At 47.4% G+C, this 14,191-nt stretch overlaps 1 long non-coding RNA gene and 1 other non-coding gene across 3 annotated transcripts in view; both read left to right on the top strand.

Moving 5' to 3' along the window:
* Positions 1–3,999: 3,999 nt before the first annotated feature.
* LOC138844632 (uncharacterized) overlaps positions 4,000–14,191 on the top strand; it is a 29,754-nt gene continuing 19,562 nt past the window's right edge. The window contains exons 1-4 of one of the 2 annotated variants that reach the window (XR_011380763.1): positions 4,000–4,089; positions 13,137–13,214; positions 13,492–13,563; positions 13,836–13,892. This is a non-coding gene — a long non-coding RNA (uncharacterized lncRNA). Of the gene's footprint in view, positions 4,090–13,094; positions 13,215–13,491; positions 13,564–13,835; positions 13,893–14,191 lie in introns of those variants that run through there. The other variant, XR_011380764.1, reaches the window with a different exon arrangement.
* Positions 4,669–4,824, top strand: LOC127484035 (U1 spliceosomal RNA). The gene has a single exon (XR_007910816.1). It is a non-coding gene; the product is annotated as a U1 spliceosomal RNA (small nuclear RNA).

Here is a 14,191-nt window from a genome sequence, read left to right on the forward strand (position 1 = left end):
GGAAGGAGGACCTCTCTCTCTGTCTCTCCCTCTCTCTGTCTGTAACTCTGCCCCTCAAATAAATAAATAAATAAATAAATATTTAAAATTTTCTCATTCTTTTTTTATCACTAAATAATATTCCACAGTATGTTATTTCATTATAATAAAGTGTTAATGTTATTCATTACTTGATGGGCTTTTAGGTTGTTTCTCTTTTTTGACTATTATAGATAATACTGTTTTGGACGTTAGCTTCCTAGCTTTTATGTGTGGATGTGTGTTTTCATTTCTCCTGGGGAGGCAGCTAGCAGTTATATGCTAGGTAATATGATAATTATATTTACCTGAGGACAGTCTCTTTTATTGTGAAAAATGTGAAAAATTGAAAGTGCAGAGGACATGTATGCCCTCCACATAGATTCAATAATTGTAAATATTTTGCCAGATTCACGGTGGCTTTACCAGCTATACCACAATGCTGACCCTTCTTTTAAATAAATAAGATTTATTTTTTATTTATTTGAAGGGCAGAGTTACAGAGAGGGAGAGACAGAGAAGAGAGAAAAAAGAGAGATCTTCCGCCTGCTAGTTCACTCCTCAAAGTGGCCCAGAATTAGTAACTACTAAACTATATTCATCCCCAATTAAATGAGTAAACACTGGCAAAATAGAATAATTCCTGGGCAACAGTAGCTTTTAGTAATATAAATTCCTTCTTCTCTTTACTTAGAAATGTTCTGTAAAATCTGGGGCTGCAGGCTCTATGTGAAGGCAAGAGAAGTGAAAGCTGGGGGCAGTGTTTGGTGCACCTCCTGTCAGTGTGCCTGCTTCAAGTCCTGACTCTGCTTCTGATCCAGCTTCCTGCTAATGCACACCCTAGGCAGCAGCAGGTAACGACACAAGTGCTTGGGTCCTGCCACCCATGTGGGAGCCCTGGATTGAGTTCCTGGCTTTTGACTTCAACCTAGCAAAGCCCCAGCTGGTGTGGGCATTTGGGGAGTGAACCAGCAAATGAAAAATCCCTCTATGTCTTCTCACCTTTCCAACAAAATATAAAACAAATTAAAGTTTAAAAAAGAAGTGAAAGCTAAAAAAATTCTTGGACCATAGTTTGTGCAGTGTTCCTGGACCAGGAACCCAGATGAATGCCCTTCCAAAATGATGATCCAGGCACTGAATTTCTGGTTGAGTCTACTAAAATGATCATTAGGAAGAGAAAAATGTATTCTATAAATAGTTAATGGAAAAGCAAAGAAAACCCAAACAATCATTGTGGCACAGCAGGTAAAGCTGCTGCCTGCAACACTGGCATCCCATAGGGGCACCAATTTGAGTCTTGCCTGCTCTACTTCTGATTCATCTCCCTGCTAATGCGCCTGGGAAAGCAGACGAGGTGGCCCAAGTACTTGGGCCCTGCACCCACGTAGGAGACCCAGATGAAGTTCTTGGCTCCTGGCTTCAGCCTGGCCCAACCCTGGCTGTTGCAGCCATTTGGGGAGTGAACCAGTGTATGGACAATCTCTCTCTCTCTCTCTCTCTCTCTCCCATCCCCTCTCTCTGTAACTCTGCCTTTCAAATAAATAAATATTTAAAAATAGATAACAGAGACTTCAGCTAATACAGTATGCATACAAGCTTATTCTGAAGCAAAATAAGGACTCTCATTTATGAAGGCAGGCCTTTTCACATCCTGACACTTGGTGCCCGTACATGAGGAAAGAAGTGTGTGAAAGGGAACTGACCGACCGATGTTGAAGTTTTACCAAAATGCCCGTTTCCTCTTGGATGGTGACAGTGAACAGGTGAATTGGAGGATGACCCATGATTCTACTTATTTGTTGATTTATTTAGAAGATTCAATCCTTTTTTTTTTTTTTTTGACAGGCAGAGTGGACAGTGAGAGACAGAGAGAAAGGTCTTCCTTTGCCGTTGGTTCACCCTCCAATGGCCGCCGCGGCCAGCGCGCTGCGGCCGGCACACCGTGCTGATCCGAAGGCAGGAGCCAGGTGCTTCTCCTTGTCTCCCATGGGGTGCAGGGCCCAAGGACTTGGGCCACCCTCCACTGCACTCCCGGGCCATAGCAGAGAGCTGGCCTGGAAGAGGGGCAACCAGGACAGAATCCGGCGCCCCGACCAGGACTTTGTGCCAGCGCTGCAAGGCGGAGGATTAGCCTAGTGAGCCACGGCACCAGCGAAGATTCAATCCTAACATGAGATCCTAAGGAGTGTCAGAGCAACTTTTGTTTTAAAAAATATTTATTTCTTTATAACATTCTTGACAGAAAAAGAGGTAGAGACAGTGAAGAGAGATCTTCCATCCACTCATTGACTCCCCCAAATGGCCACAACAAGCCAGGAGCTTCTCCCGGGCCTCCCACATGGTTGTCAGAAACACAAGCACATGGGCCATCGTCTGCTGCCTACCAGATACAGTAGCAGGGAGCTGGATCGGAAGTCGAGTAGCTGGGGCTGTATCCGGGCCTGCCGAGTGGTGGCTTACCCATCTGCACCATAACGCTTGCATGCATGAAAGTCTAGAACAGAGCCTGCCATCCGGCAACTCAATGCATCACCTCCCACCTGCACGACATCCCAACCTGAGTGACAGAACCAAGCGCGCCGTGTCTATTTTAGAGCACAGTAACCGCAGTGAAAAACACGGGCCACTTCCTCCACGGGGCATACACAGCAGACAGGGCTCTGTGAGAAAAGTGGAAGCTTCAGAGGGGGAATTGCCCGGGGCCTGGCTTCAGAAGTGGCGTTACCAACCAGCCCTTCCACCGGGTAGACTGTTAATGGAGATTTTAAATAGATAGTGATCTCATTGCTTTCTTGAATGATTATACCTCCAGAGTTTCTAAATATAAAATTAACCGTGAGACCTACCCCTTACACAAATGCACACACACACATGCACACACACACACTTAAATCAGAGGGTTTCTCCAACTGTCACAGCTTCACTCCAAATTTTGATTTTGAAAAAATTGCAGACATCGAAGAGCTGCAAGTAGCATAACCAGCACTGCATGTTGCTGTGCACTCCAGTTTATCGATTACATTTCACTGCACTTGCTCTCCCCCTAGCTTTTTACAAATTTTGTTCTGAACTATTAAGAGTTAATAATAGATGCTGTGACACTTCATCCCAAAATACTTCAGCGTATATCTCCTAGGAGCAAGGACATTCCTCCCACCTAATCATAAAATAAGTATCTCATTCTGGAATTTTAACATTAGGACCATAATGTTACCAAAAATCCAACCCATATTCAAATTTCCCCAGTAACATCCTTTATGGTTGTCCTTTTTTGAGGCCAGGAGCCAAAAGAAAAAAAAAAAGGCATCACACACCGCATGGCCGTGCCCTGTGTCATCTGGCCATCCTGAGAGTAAGCCCTCCCGCCTTTGCCTCTAGAGCTGCTGGTTTCCTGTCCGTTTTTACAGCTTCACTGGGTCTTCTAACTCAATGCAGACCCCAGCGATTTTGCATCTTTGTTTTTGATACAAGTCCTTCTGAGGGAAAGAAAAGAAAGATGGATCGTACTAAATATAATCCCATTTGCTTTGAGTTCTTGGCTTTAAACGGCATTCGAGCAGAATAATAAATGCTCATGGCACATACGCGGTGACAGGTGCGGACAGGGGAGGAGGGGGGGAATTCAGCTGAGGGGGCCTCCACCCCAAAGTCAAGATAGAATGTCCAGGTGACGAGTGGTTGGGGAGCGGAACCGAGCAGAGAGAGGAGACCGGCAGCCACAGGCCAGAGGCCTTTCCCAGGGAGCTTAGAGTTTCTGAGAAAGGCCAGTCTGAACCTTGGGAGACCTCTAGGCCAGCGAAGTAGCAGGGCTTGCTGGAGACGCAGAAGACCCAGGGCGCCCGGGTGGGGGTCCTCCCTGGAGGCCCCAAGGAAAGGGCTGCACAGATTAGGAAAAGGGCAAGGAGCCCCACCCTTGAGCTTTTTGATTGACTCAATTCCCAAAAGCTTGGGGCCCCCGCAGGGATGCCAGCTGGCGTCAGATCAGATAACCTTCGGGAGGGGCAGGGTGAGGCCAGGCTAGAGGTGCAAAGCCCCAGACGGAGATCTCCTGAGGCCAGACTGCCTAAGGTAAGGAAACCGGAGCAGGCCCTGGGGCTGCGGGGGAAAGTCCAGGAATAATCCTCAGGAAGAGAAGTTGCCCCGGAGACCGTGAGGGACAAGCAGGGGAACAAAAGCCAATTGGGTGGGGAAGGCCAGGAAGCCAGCGGAAAGAATCTGTGTCCTTGACAGCATTCAGGACCAGCTCCACACCGGCCCCAGCGCTCGCCCACGTGCTATGTAAAATAACCCGTTTCTGTATTATTGATCGAAGAGGAGGCAACCGTCCTCGATGGGTTAAGACCCTCCCTCAAGCCAAGTGACCAGAAAGTGTGCAGAGCCAAGAGAATGAAATAAAAATAGCAAGTGGGTGAACACAACGGAGTCATCATGACGGCAGCAAATCTGCTCAGCTGGTTAAACAGAGTGTGTGTGAGTACCGGTCACACAAGGATGTTGAAGTTTATGGCGAACAAGCCTAGCGGCCAGGAGCGCGAGGATCTGAAAACGGTCAGAGAGGAAAATCAGAAAGGCAGGCAGAAGGAAAATGTGCTGTGTAGGCCCTCAGTTTCTTTCTTTCTTTTTTTTTTTTTTCAGATTTATTTTATTATAATTACCTGGTAGGGGAGACACCATGATCACGAAGGTGGTTTTCCCAGGGCGAGGCTTATCCATTGCACTCCGGATGTGCTGACCTCTGCGATTTCCCCAAATGCGGGAAACATAATTTGTGGTAGTGGGGGACTGTGTTCCCACTCTCCCCTGAAAAAAAAAGGTTTATTTTATTTATTTGAAAGGTAGTGTTATATATAGGCAGAGATGAGAGAGAGAGAGAGAGAGAGAGAGAGAGAGAGATCTTCTATTTACTGGTTCACTCCCCAAATGGCCACAGTAGCCAGGGCTGGACCAGGCTGACATCAGGAGCCAGGAACTTCATCCAGGTGTCCCATTTGGGTGTAAGGGCCCAAGCATTTGGGTCATCCTCCATTGCTTTCCTGGCCCTGTTTCTTAAGGCATATGACTCTCCACCCCAAAGTGTATGTGTATACACACACACATATGTACACACATACACACAGGAGTACGATACAGATATCAATGTATGCAGATATGTGTGTGCATTTATGTGTGTGCATATATGTGTGTGTGTGCATGTGTGTACCAAATTTGCTCTCTACAGGAGGCATCCCTGATTATTCAGCTGGTAGTGTGAGCAAGAGAAAAATGACGTCCCACCTGTTGCAGGTTGAAAACAGATTTGATGTGCACCTGCCACATCACAGGGACGTTTCCCCAGAATCGCTAGAATAAACAGAGCTCTCACGGCACAGAATTCTAACCCACTTTCAGGCAGAGTGAGCCACAGAAGAGGGGGCCCAGCGTGTGCTGCTCTGTTGCCCCTTACTCTGCTGTGCCCACTCTTCAGCACATCCTGAATCACAGGGTGAGATGATTAAATCCTTATCCATGGCTACGAAGGTAACCCCCAGCACTTGCATTCACTGCTGCAAACATCACTGTAGAGCCGTTTCTGCTACCTTGAAAGAATTCGACAGGCTCTGGATTGCAAATTGAACCCCGAAAAAAATTTGCAACTTTTGCCTTTGGTTTGTTATGAAAACCGTGCCGGAGTTTTGGAGAAGGAAGGGGAAAACATATTTTTGCTGTCACACCGATGGGATAACTGTTTAAAATCAACGTGCTATTTCACTTAGAGACTGTGGACTCCACTGCTCTCCTACTCCTCCGAAAGTGGGGGTGGCAGGGATCTGAACAGCTGCACATTTCCAGCATAGTCTCCCCTCAACGGTGTCAAATGACCGGGATGAAGTTTTGGTCACCCCAGATGATTTATTCAGCCACTTAGTCATCGCTGTGCCACGAGAGGAAACAATGACGAGCCTTTGTTTGTGTCTCTGTGTGTAGGGTGTGCGGGACAGAGAGGATCACACATCTGTATACTGAGAACTTGGTCCTCTCTCTTCTTCTCAATAGAGCTCTTTATCTTCTAATTACTAGGAATATATCATAAAAACAGAATATTCACGGCGCCGTGGTTCTTTCTAGTGTTTTCACATATTTGCCTAGAAAGATCCTTTTTTCCTTCTGTTCTAAGAAAAAAACTAATGTGTGAGTGCATTCTAATCATAAAATAGTCAAGCATTTATCACAGAACTATACAGAGTAAAAAAAAAAAAAAAAACAAAACAAAAAACCAAACAAACCAGGCCCCATTCGCTGTCCTCACCAGCTCCCTCTAGCTCCACCCAACCCCTGGATAAAAGTTCTTTTCTTTTTTTAAAGATTTATTTTATTTATTTGAAAGAGTTACAGAGACACAGAGACAGAGAGAGGTCTTCTATCTGCTGGTTCACTCCCCAAATGGCTGCAATGGCCGGAGCTGATCTGATCTGAAGCCAGGAGCTTCCTCTGGGTCCCCGACGTGGGTGCAGGGGCCCAAGGACTTGGGCCATCCTCCTCTGCTTTCCCAGGAGCATTAGCAGGGAGCTGGATAGAAAGTGGAGCACCCAGGACTCAAACTGGCACCCACATGGGATGCCAGCGCTTTAACCCACTATGCCACAGAGCTGTCCCCAATAAAAGTTATTTCTATAAAAAAGAAAAGCTTCTATTACCTTGGCTTTGGAGAGTTTTCATAAGAACACAGGCATAGTGCAAGAAGAAAGCAAATTCTAAAATATAGAGAATTAACCATCACTGAAAATGAACGCCACCAAGGAGAGCAGCTACAGCCAATGCCAGGAAAACCGCAGCAGAGTGTCTGAAGACAGAGCCATTTAGCTCCCCTGAAGAAAGGCGCACGGAGCCAGAAACATCTGGGTTTGCCCTGTCGCTAGCTCACTGTGGGTGCTCGAGCCACTGCCATGTCCACAGCCTGCAACAAGGTAAGCACCATACCAGAGACAGGCCATGAGCTCGTGTGTGCAAAGTGCCCAGCAAGTGGCTGACTCAGTCTAACTCTTTAGCCGATGTTAGCTTGCCTCCCTCCTGCAGAAGAACTTGGCTGCATCTGTAGCACGTGGAGATTCATTCCTGGTGAAGTTCTGGTAGCTTCTGGGTATTCGCAGGGAACATGCTAATCCTTTGGTCCGCGATTTCTGAACGGTGGAACACAGCAAGCTTTGCTCTCCTGCCAGGCTTCTCAGAGCATGTGGGTGTTTTAAAGGGTTAATTAAAGGCCTCTGTGGCAGGACATGCACATTGCATTTGGGTCCAGGCAATGAATGTGTATTCAGGCAAGCGTGTACAAGAGTAAGAAACCTTTATTTTGGGGCTGATGCTGTGGCATAGCCGGTTAAACAGTCGCCTGCTGCGCTGGCATCCCATATGGGTGCTGGCCAGTGACCCGGCTGCTCCATTTCTGATCCAGTTCTCTGCTAATGCACCTGGGAAAGCAACAAAAGATGGCCCAAGTGTTTGGGACCCTGTACCCACATGGAAGACCCGAATAAAGTTCCTGGCTTCAACCTGGCCCAGCCCCAGCCATTGCAACCATTTGGAGAGTGAACCAGTGGATGGAAGACCTCTTTCTGTGTCTTTCCCCCTCTCTCTGTAGCTCTGCCTTCCAAATAAACAGAATAAATCTTTGAAAAAATAAGCCCTTTTTAAAGATTTATTTTTATTTATTTGAAAGGCAGAGCTACAGAGAGGTAGAGAGACAGAGAGAGAGAGACAGAGAGAGAGAGATCTTCCATCTGCTGCTTCATTCTCCAAATGGCTACCATGGCCATGGCTGAGTCAGGCTGAAGCCAGGAGACTGGAACTCCATCTGGGTCTCTCATGCAGGTGTCAGGGGCCAATGTACTTGGATTAGCCCCTTCTGTCTCCACGGGTGCATTAGCTGGGAGCAGGATCAGAAGGGAAGGATCCATGGCTCCTACCAGATGCTCAGATAAGACATACAGATGTCACAAGCAGCAGCTTACCCACTGTGGCACAATGCCTGCCCCCAGAAATCTTGGTGTTCCTTTTTCAATTTTAATTTCTAAAAATGGATCTGAAAGGCAGAGAGACAGAAACAGAGACAACCCGCCATAGTCAGATCTTCCCTCTCCAAAATTTGCACTCCAATTCTCGCAAAAGTCACAGCTGGGCCAGGCTGAGCAAAGTGGAGCCTAGATCTCGATCCAGGTCTCCCAAAGGGGTAGAAGAGACCACCAGAGCCAGCACCTTCTGCTTCCTAAGGTGCTTATTAGCAAGAAGCTGGAGTCAGACGTGGAGATGGGACTCAAACATAGGCACTGCAATATGGGATGCAGGCATCCCAAGTGGCACCTTAATTGCTATGTAAAACACCTGCCCCACCGACATTTTAGTAATCATGGGTATATTATCACCTGGAGCCCTACAGAATTAAGTGGTTGATTCAGAGAACATGCTGAGTAATTGGGGAATGCTGATACAAGCACCCAGAATTCTTTTTAAATCACCTTTATTTTTTAAGTTCACAGCAGTTTTGAGCTGAAGGTCTAGAGAGATCCATATACCACCCTGCATTGCCTCCCCCCATTGTTGACATCCTGCACCAGAGTAGTCCATATTGTCACAGTCAAGGAACCTATATTGGCAAATCACCACTCAAATTCCACAGTTTACGTTAGCGTTTACTCTTAGTTTTGTGTATTCTACAGGTTGGAACAAACAAATAATGACTTGCGTTTATCATTACAGTATCATACAGAACAGACTCACTGCCCTAAAAATCCTCTGTGTTCCACCCTTTCTTCCCCCCTTCTTTCCTAACCTTGGGCCACCACCTATCCTTTTACTGTCTCTGTGTGGTTCTGTGTTTACCAGAATGGCATAGTTGGAATCATTCACTATGTTGCCTCTTGGATTTTTTTTTTTGCTTGGTAATATGTGTTTAAGGTGTCTCCATGTCCTTTTATGGCTTTATAAGTCATTTATTTTTAGCAGTGGATAATATTAAAGTACCACAGTTTATTCCATTTACCTACTGCACTCAGTTCAGGCCTCCCACCTGGGTAGTAGGGACACAAGCACTTCGGCCTTCATCGGCTACTTCCTAGAATGGGTGTTAATAGGAAGATGGAATGGAAAGCAGAACCAGGACTTGAATCCATGTATTTTTTTTTTAAAGATTTATTTATTTGAAAGTCAGAGTTACACAGAGAAAGGAGAGGCAGAGAGAGAGAGAGAGAGGTCCTCCATCCAATGGTTCACTCCCCAGATAGCCACAATGGCCAGAGCTGTGCTGATCAGAAGCCAGGAGCCAGGAGCTTCTTCTGGGTCTCCCACGTGGGTGCAGGGGCCCAAGGACTTGGGCCATCCTCTACTGCTTTCCCAGGTCATAGCAGAGAGCTGGACAGGAATTGGAGCAGCCAGGTCTCGAACCGGTGCCCATATGGGATGCCGGCGCCCCAAACCAGGGCATTAACCCACTGCGCCACTGTGCTGGCCCCTTGAATCCATGTATTTCAATAAAGGATGCAGACATCTTAAACCATAATGCTAAACCTTCATCCCTCTTAAAGTTATTTTTAAATTATTTGTGTAATATTCATTAATATTGCATATTAAACTTTAGTTTTTATCACCAAGAAAGTCATTCAACAATAATTCAGTGGGCAAGCTCCTAATAAGATGAAAATATCTTGCTGAAGATAAAAGGTGAAGGCAGGCACTGCTGATTCCTGAGGGGGAATATCTGCATTTTCTGCAGTCTGTAAATCCTAGAGTGCCCTCTACTGGTTATCTTCTAGAAAGTCAGGCAGCTAATGGTTTCAGAGGACTCAAATTATTCAAACACCTTAAATGTAATACTTTATCTCCTGAAGTTTCCCTACAACCTTCTTCTGAAGGTGTATCTGAAGGAGAGCAAAGACTTTTTTAAAGTCTTACCTTGATTCTTCATGTCTGAGATGCCATTCTTTATTTTATTTATTTAATTAATTTATTTATTTTGACAGGCAGAGTGGACAGTGAGAGAGAGACAGAGACAGAGAGAAAGGTCTTCCTTTTTGCCGTTGGTTCACCCTCCAATGGCCACCACGGCAGGCGCGCTGCGGCCGGCGCACCGCGCTGATCTGAAGCCAGGAGCCAGGTGCTTCTCCTGGTCTCCCATGGGGTGTAGGGCCCAAGGACCTGGGCCATCCTCCACTGCACTCCCAGGCCACAGCAGAGAGCTGGCCTGGTAAGAGGAGCAACCAGGACAGAATCCGGCGCCCCGGCCGGGACTGGAGCCTGGTGTGCCAGCACCGCAGGCGGAGGATTAGCCTAGTGAGCCACGGCGCCGGCCTATTTTTTTGACAGGCAGAGTTAGACAGTGAGAGAGAGAGAGACAGAAAGGTCTTCCTTCCGTTGGTTCACCCCCAAAATGGCCGCTACGGATGGCGCGCTGTGCCAATTTGAAGCCAGGAGCCAGGTGCTTCCTCCTGGTCTCCCATGCAGGTGCAGGGCCCAAGCACTTGGGCCATCCTCTACTGCCTTCCCAGGCCACAGCAGAGAGCTGGACTGGACGAGGAGCAACCGGGACAGAATCCGGCGCCCTGACCGGGACTAGAACCTGGGGTGCCGGCACCGCAGGCGGAGGATTAGCCTAGTGAGCCGCAGCGCCAGCCTGAGATGCCATCCTAAATGTGATCAATGATGTCTATTGGATCCAGCATTTCAGAAGAGTCAGGAAATGGAATTGTGGTCCAAAATTATTTAACTGAATTTTACATTTATTTATTTATTTATTTATTAAATATTTACTTATTTATTTGAAAGTCAGAGTTACACAGAGAGGGAGACAGAGAAAGGGGTCTTCCATCCACTAGTTCACTCCCCAAGTGGCTACAATAGCCAGGGATGGGCCAGGCTGAAGCCAGGAGTTTCCCCTGGGTCTTCCAGGTGAATGACAGGGGCCCAAGCACTTGGGCCATCCTCCACTGCTTTCACAGGCCATTAGCAGGGAGCTGGATTGGAAGTGGAGCAACCGAGACTTGAACCGGCGTCCATATGGGATGCTGGCATTGCAGGTGACAGCTTTACTCACTATACCACAATGCTGGCCCCTAAATTTTACATTTTAGCAATATATTGTTTGGACAGGCATTTAGCATAGCAATTAAGACACCACTCGGGATGCCCACATTCCACATAAGAGTTCCTGGGTTCTAGTTTCTGTTTTGCTTCTTAGTCCAGCTTCCTACCACCCCTGGAGGCAGCAGATGGTGGCTCAAGTATTTGGGTCTTTGACTCCCATGTGGGAGGCCCAGCTTGAGTTTTTGTCTCCTGGCTTTGGCCTGGCCCAGCCCTGGCTGTTGTGGGGAGTGAACCAGTGGATGGGAAGTTTCTCTCCCTCAAATAAATAAGATAATAACAATAATTTAAAAACTCATTTTGTTGAAGGGTACACAGTACCTTTCTGTAGCTAGATTCTTAACTTTCTGTGAATCTATAATTATTTCAAAATAAAAAGTTTTTTAAAAAATCCATTGAGCTTACTTTGTAATTTTATTTAAGTCTTGCTTTGAGCTTATTCAACCATAAAGAGTAAAAAAATGCCAAAGAAAAAAACGCAAAGGTACTTCAAAAAGTTCATGGAAAAATGAAACTAAAAATGTGTTTTGGTGCAAAAAATTTCAAATCCATGCATTTTTAAAATAATATGCATTTCTACACTTTCTGAAGCACATCATATGCATCACTTGAGATTGGTGTTTTCTGTTTCTTTCCTTGCTTCTCCTCTTGCTTATGGCTAACAGCCTTTCCTGAAAGTCCTCCAAGGAAGCGCCAAGGCCCTAGGAAGCACAGGCGTGCCCACTTTCCTCGGCCCTCGGAGCCAGTGGGGAATCTCTCTGCTTTTTTTGGACAAGTAGTTTTAGACAGTGAGAGAGAGAGAGAGAGAAAGGGTTTCCTTCCGTAGGTTCACTCCCCAAATGGCCGCCACGGCCGGCGCTACGCTGATCCAAAGCCAGGAGCCAGGTGCTTCTCCTGATCTCCCATGGGGTGCAGGGCCCAAGTACTTGGGCCATCCTCCGCTGCCCTCCTGGGCCACAGCAGAGAGCTGGACTGGAAGAGGAGCAACTGGGACTAGAACCCTCCGCAGGCGGAGGATTAGCCAAGTGAATCACGGCGCCGGCCCTCTCTGCTTTTCATACGTGCGTCACCAGCAGAAGCCTTATCTTCTGATTTGATGCTACCCAGCATCTATTTGTGTCTTCAGGCATCCATTTATTCCACATCCATCACGGTCTATCCACTGCCCATGTGCAGCAACAGGTGTCGCTTCTACAGACAGGGCTCCGTTCTTTTTAACATTAAAATGAGACAAGGCTTAGCCCCCACCCAGGAGCGTGTGCTTCCCCACTGTGCTAAGTCTGTGAGCTCCAGAGCTGACCCTGAGATCTGTTCCTGCACTTAGCTTGCCCACTCGCCTCTGCTGGGTGTGCAGGAACTTGGGCTGGTTCCCACTGCCCCAGGCTTTGCCTTGGATTGCCGCCCCCTCCACCCAAGACGCCTGCCTGCAGTGGGTCCTTGAGGAGAGAGGGCGCATGTTCTCCCCCCCACCCTGGGCCTCAGATACACGGAGGGCAGAAAGCCAAACTATTTTTTTTTAATTTTTTAGATTTATTCATTTGAAAAGCAGAGCAACTGAGAGAGAGAGAGAGAGAGAGAGAGAGAGAGTCTTCCATCTACTAGTTTACTCTCTGAATTCTCACAACAGCCCGGTATAGGTCAAGCTGCAGCCAGGAGCCAGGAGTTCCATCTGGTTCTTCCATGTGGAAGGCAGGTATCTAATTGCTTGGGCCATAACCTGCTACCTTCCAGGTGCATGAGCAGAAAGCTGGATTGGATGCGGAGACAGGACTAGATCCCAGGCAGTCCTATATGGGACATGGGTGTCCCAAGCTGGGGCTTAACTTGCTGTGCCACAATAACCAGCCCCAAACTGCTTTTTAAACACACGCGCACACACACACACACAAGCATGTGTGCAGCCCACTTTTAATTTGCAGGTGCAATATCTCGTCTGTTATTAGTCTGTCCTTGGCGGATTTCCGCAGGTGTGCTGTGGGTCAGATCTCGTGCCATCTCCTTCCATACAGGACATGAGCAGACAGCAGCAGCCCTGCTGAAGCCGGGAAAGGAAGCTGTCTGCCTCTCTCTGCTCTCTCCCTGCTCAGGTGAGTGCACCCTGGCGCACCTCTGTGGGACTGTGTGGGGTTTTGTAGGACACAAATTGAAAGTTACAGACATACTTAAAAACCCTCAGTCTGCAGAGAACAACGAGGCCCAGAGGGCTTGCAGACTGCCGATCCGGAACTCAAACAGATCCAGGCCCAAACCACTTGCTCTGTCTGTTGTGTGGTGCTGTTTCTCTTTTACTTCCAAGAAGAGGTATTTGTCCTGCCTGCCATTCCCTCCTAGTTTCATACACTAATGCTAATTGGATGTTTACAGCCGATAATCAAGTTGTAGCTGCCAAAGTCCAAGGAGGAAACAGATGGCGCACGCCAGTTAGGATAATTCCAGGTGAGTTTAATGAAGGTACTAGATCCACAGGTGTGTGCAGTTTCAGGGAGAGCAGTGTCAGAGCCTTTGCCGTCTGTAGCCCTGGAAGGATGAAGGGAGGGAGTGGATTTTTTTTTTTAAGTAGGTTCTTAAGAGCCAGGGAGAGAGACCTGTGTTGAGAGAAGCAGTGACCTTTGACCAGGGACCCAGCCAGCCCAGGCTGACTTATCAGGAAGAGAGCTGGGCGATAACACTCACGCGCATTACCTCTCTCTCTCTCTGGTCTCTGTTAGGAATCTCCACTGGCTGAACCTGGCTGGAAGTTAAAGGCATTGAGTTTGGCGGCAGAGGTCAGTGGATCTGGGGGCAAATGGAAGCTACACAAGGTTGTGTTCTTAGTGAGGGACTCCTGAAGTCATGGACTGCTGGGGTCTCTGATTCTGTGGGAAAACGGGGGGGAAAGTCATCTTTGGAAGGGAACTTCCCCAAGCACCCCTGCTCACACCATACAGCCTGTCCCTCTGAGAGTGGCCTCTGTTCTCTGTTGCCTTGACACAGCTCCCATCTACCGACCTTTTATTTATTTGAGAGGTAGAGTTACAGACAGAGAAAGGGAGAGACAGAGAGAGAGGTTGTCCATCCACTGGTT

The sequence above is a fragment of the Oryctolagus cuniculus genome, chromosome 12 (assembly GCF_964237555.1).
Source record: "Oryctolagus cuniculus chromosome 12, mOryCun1.1, whole genome shotgun sequence".
In the NCBI taxonomy this organism is placed as follows: domain Eukaryota; kingdom Metazoa; phylum Chordata; class Mammalia; order Lagomorpha; family Leporidae; genus Oryctolagus; species Oryctolagus cuniculus.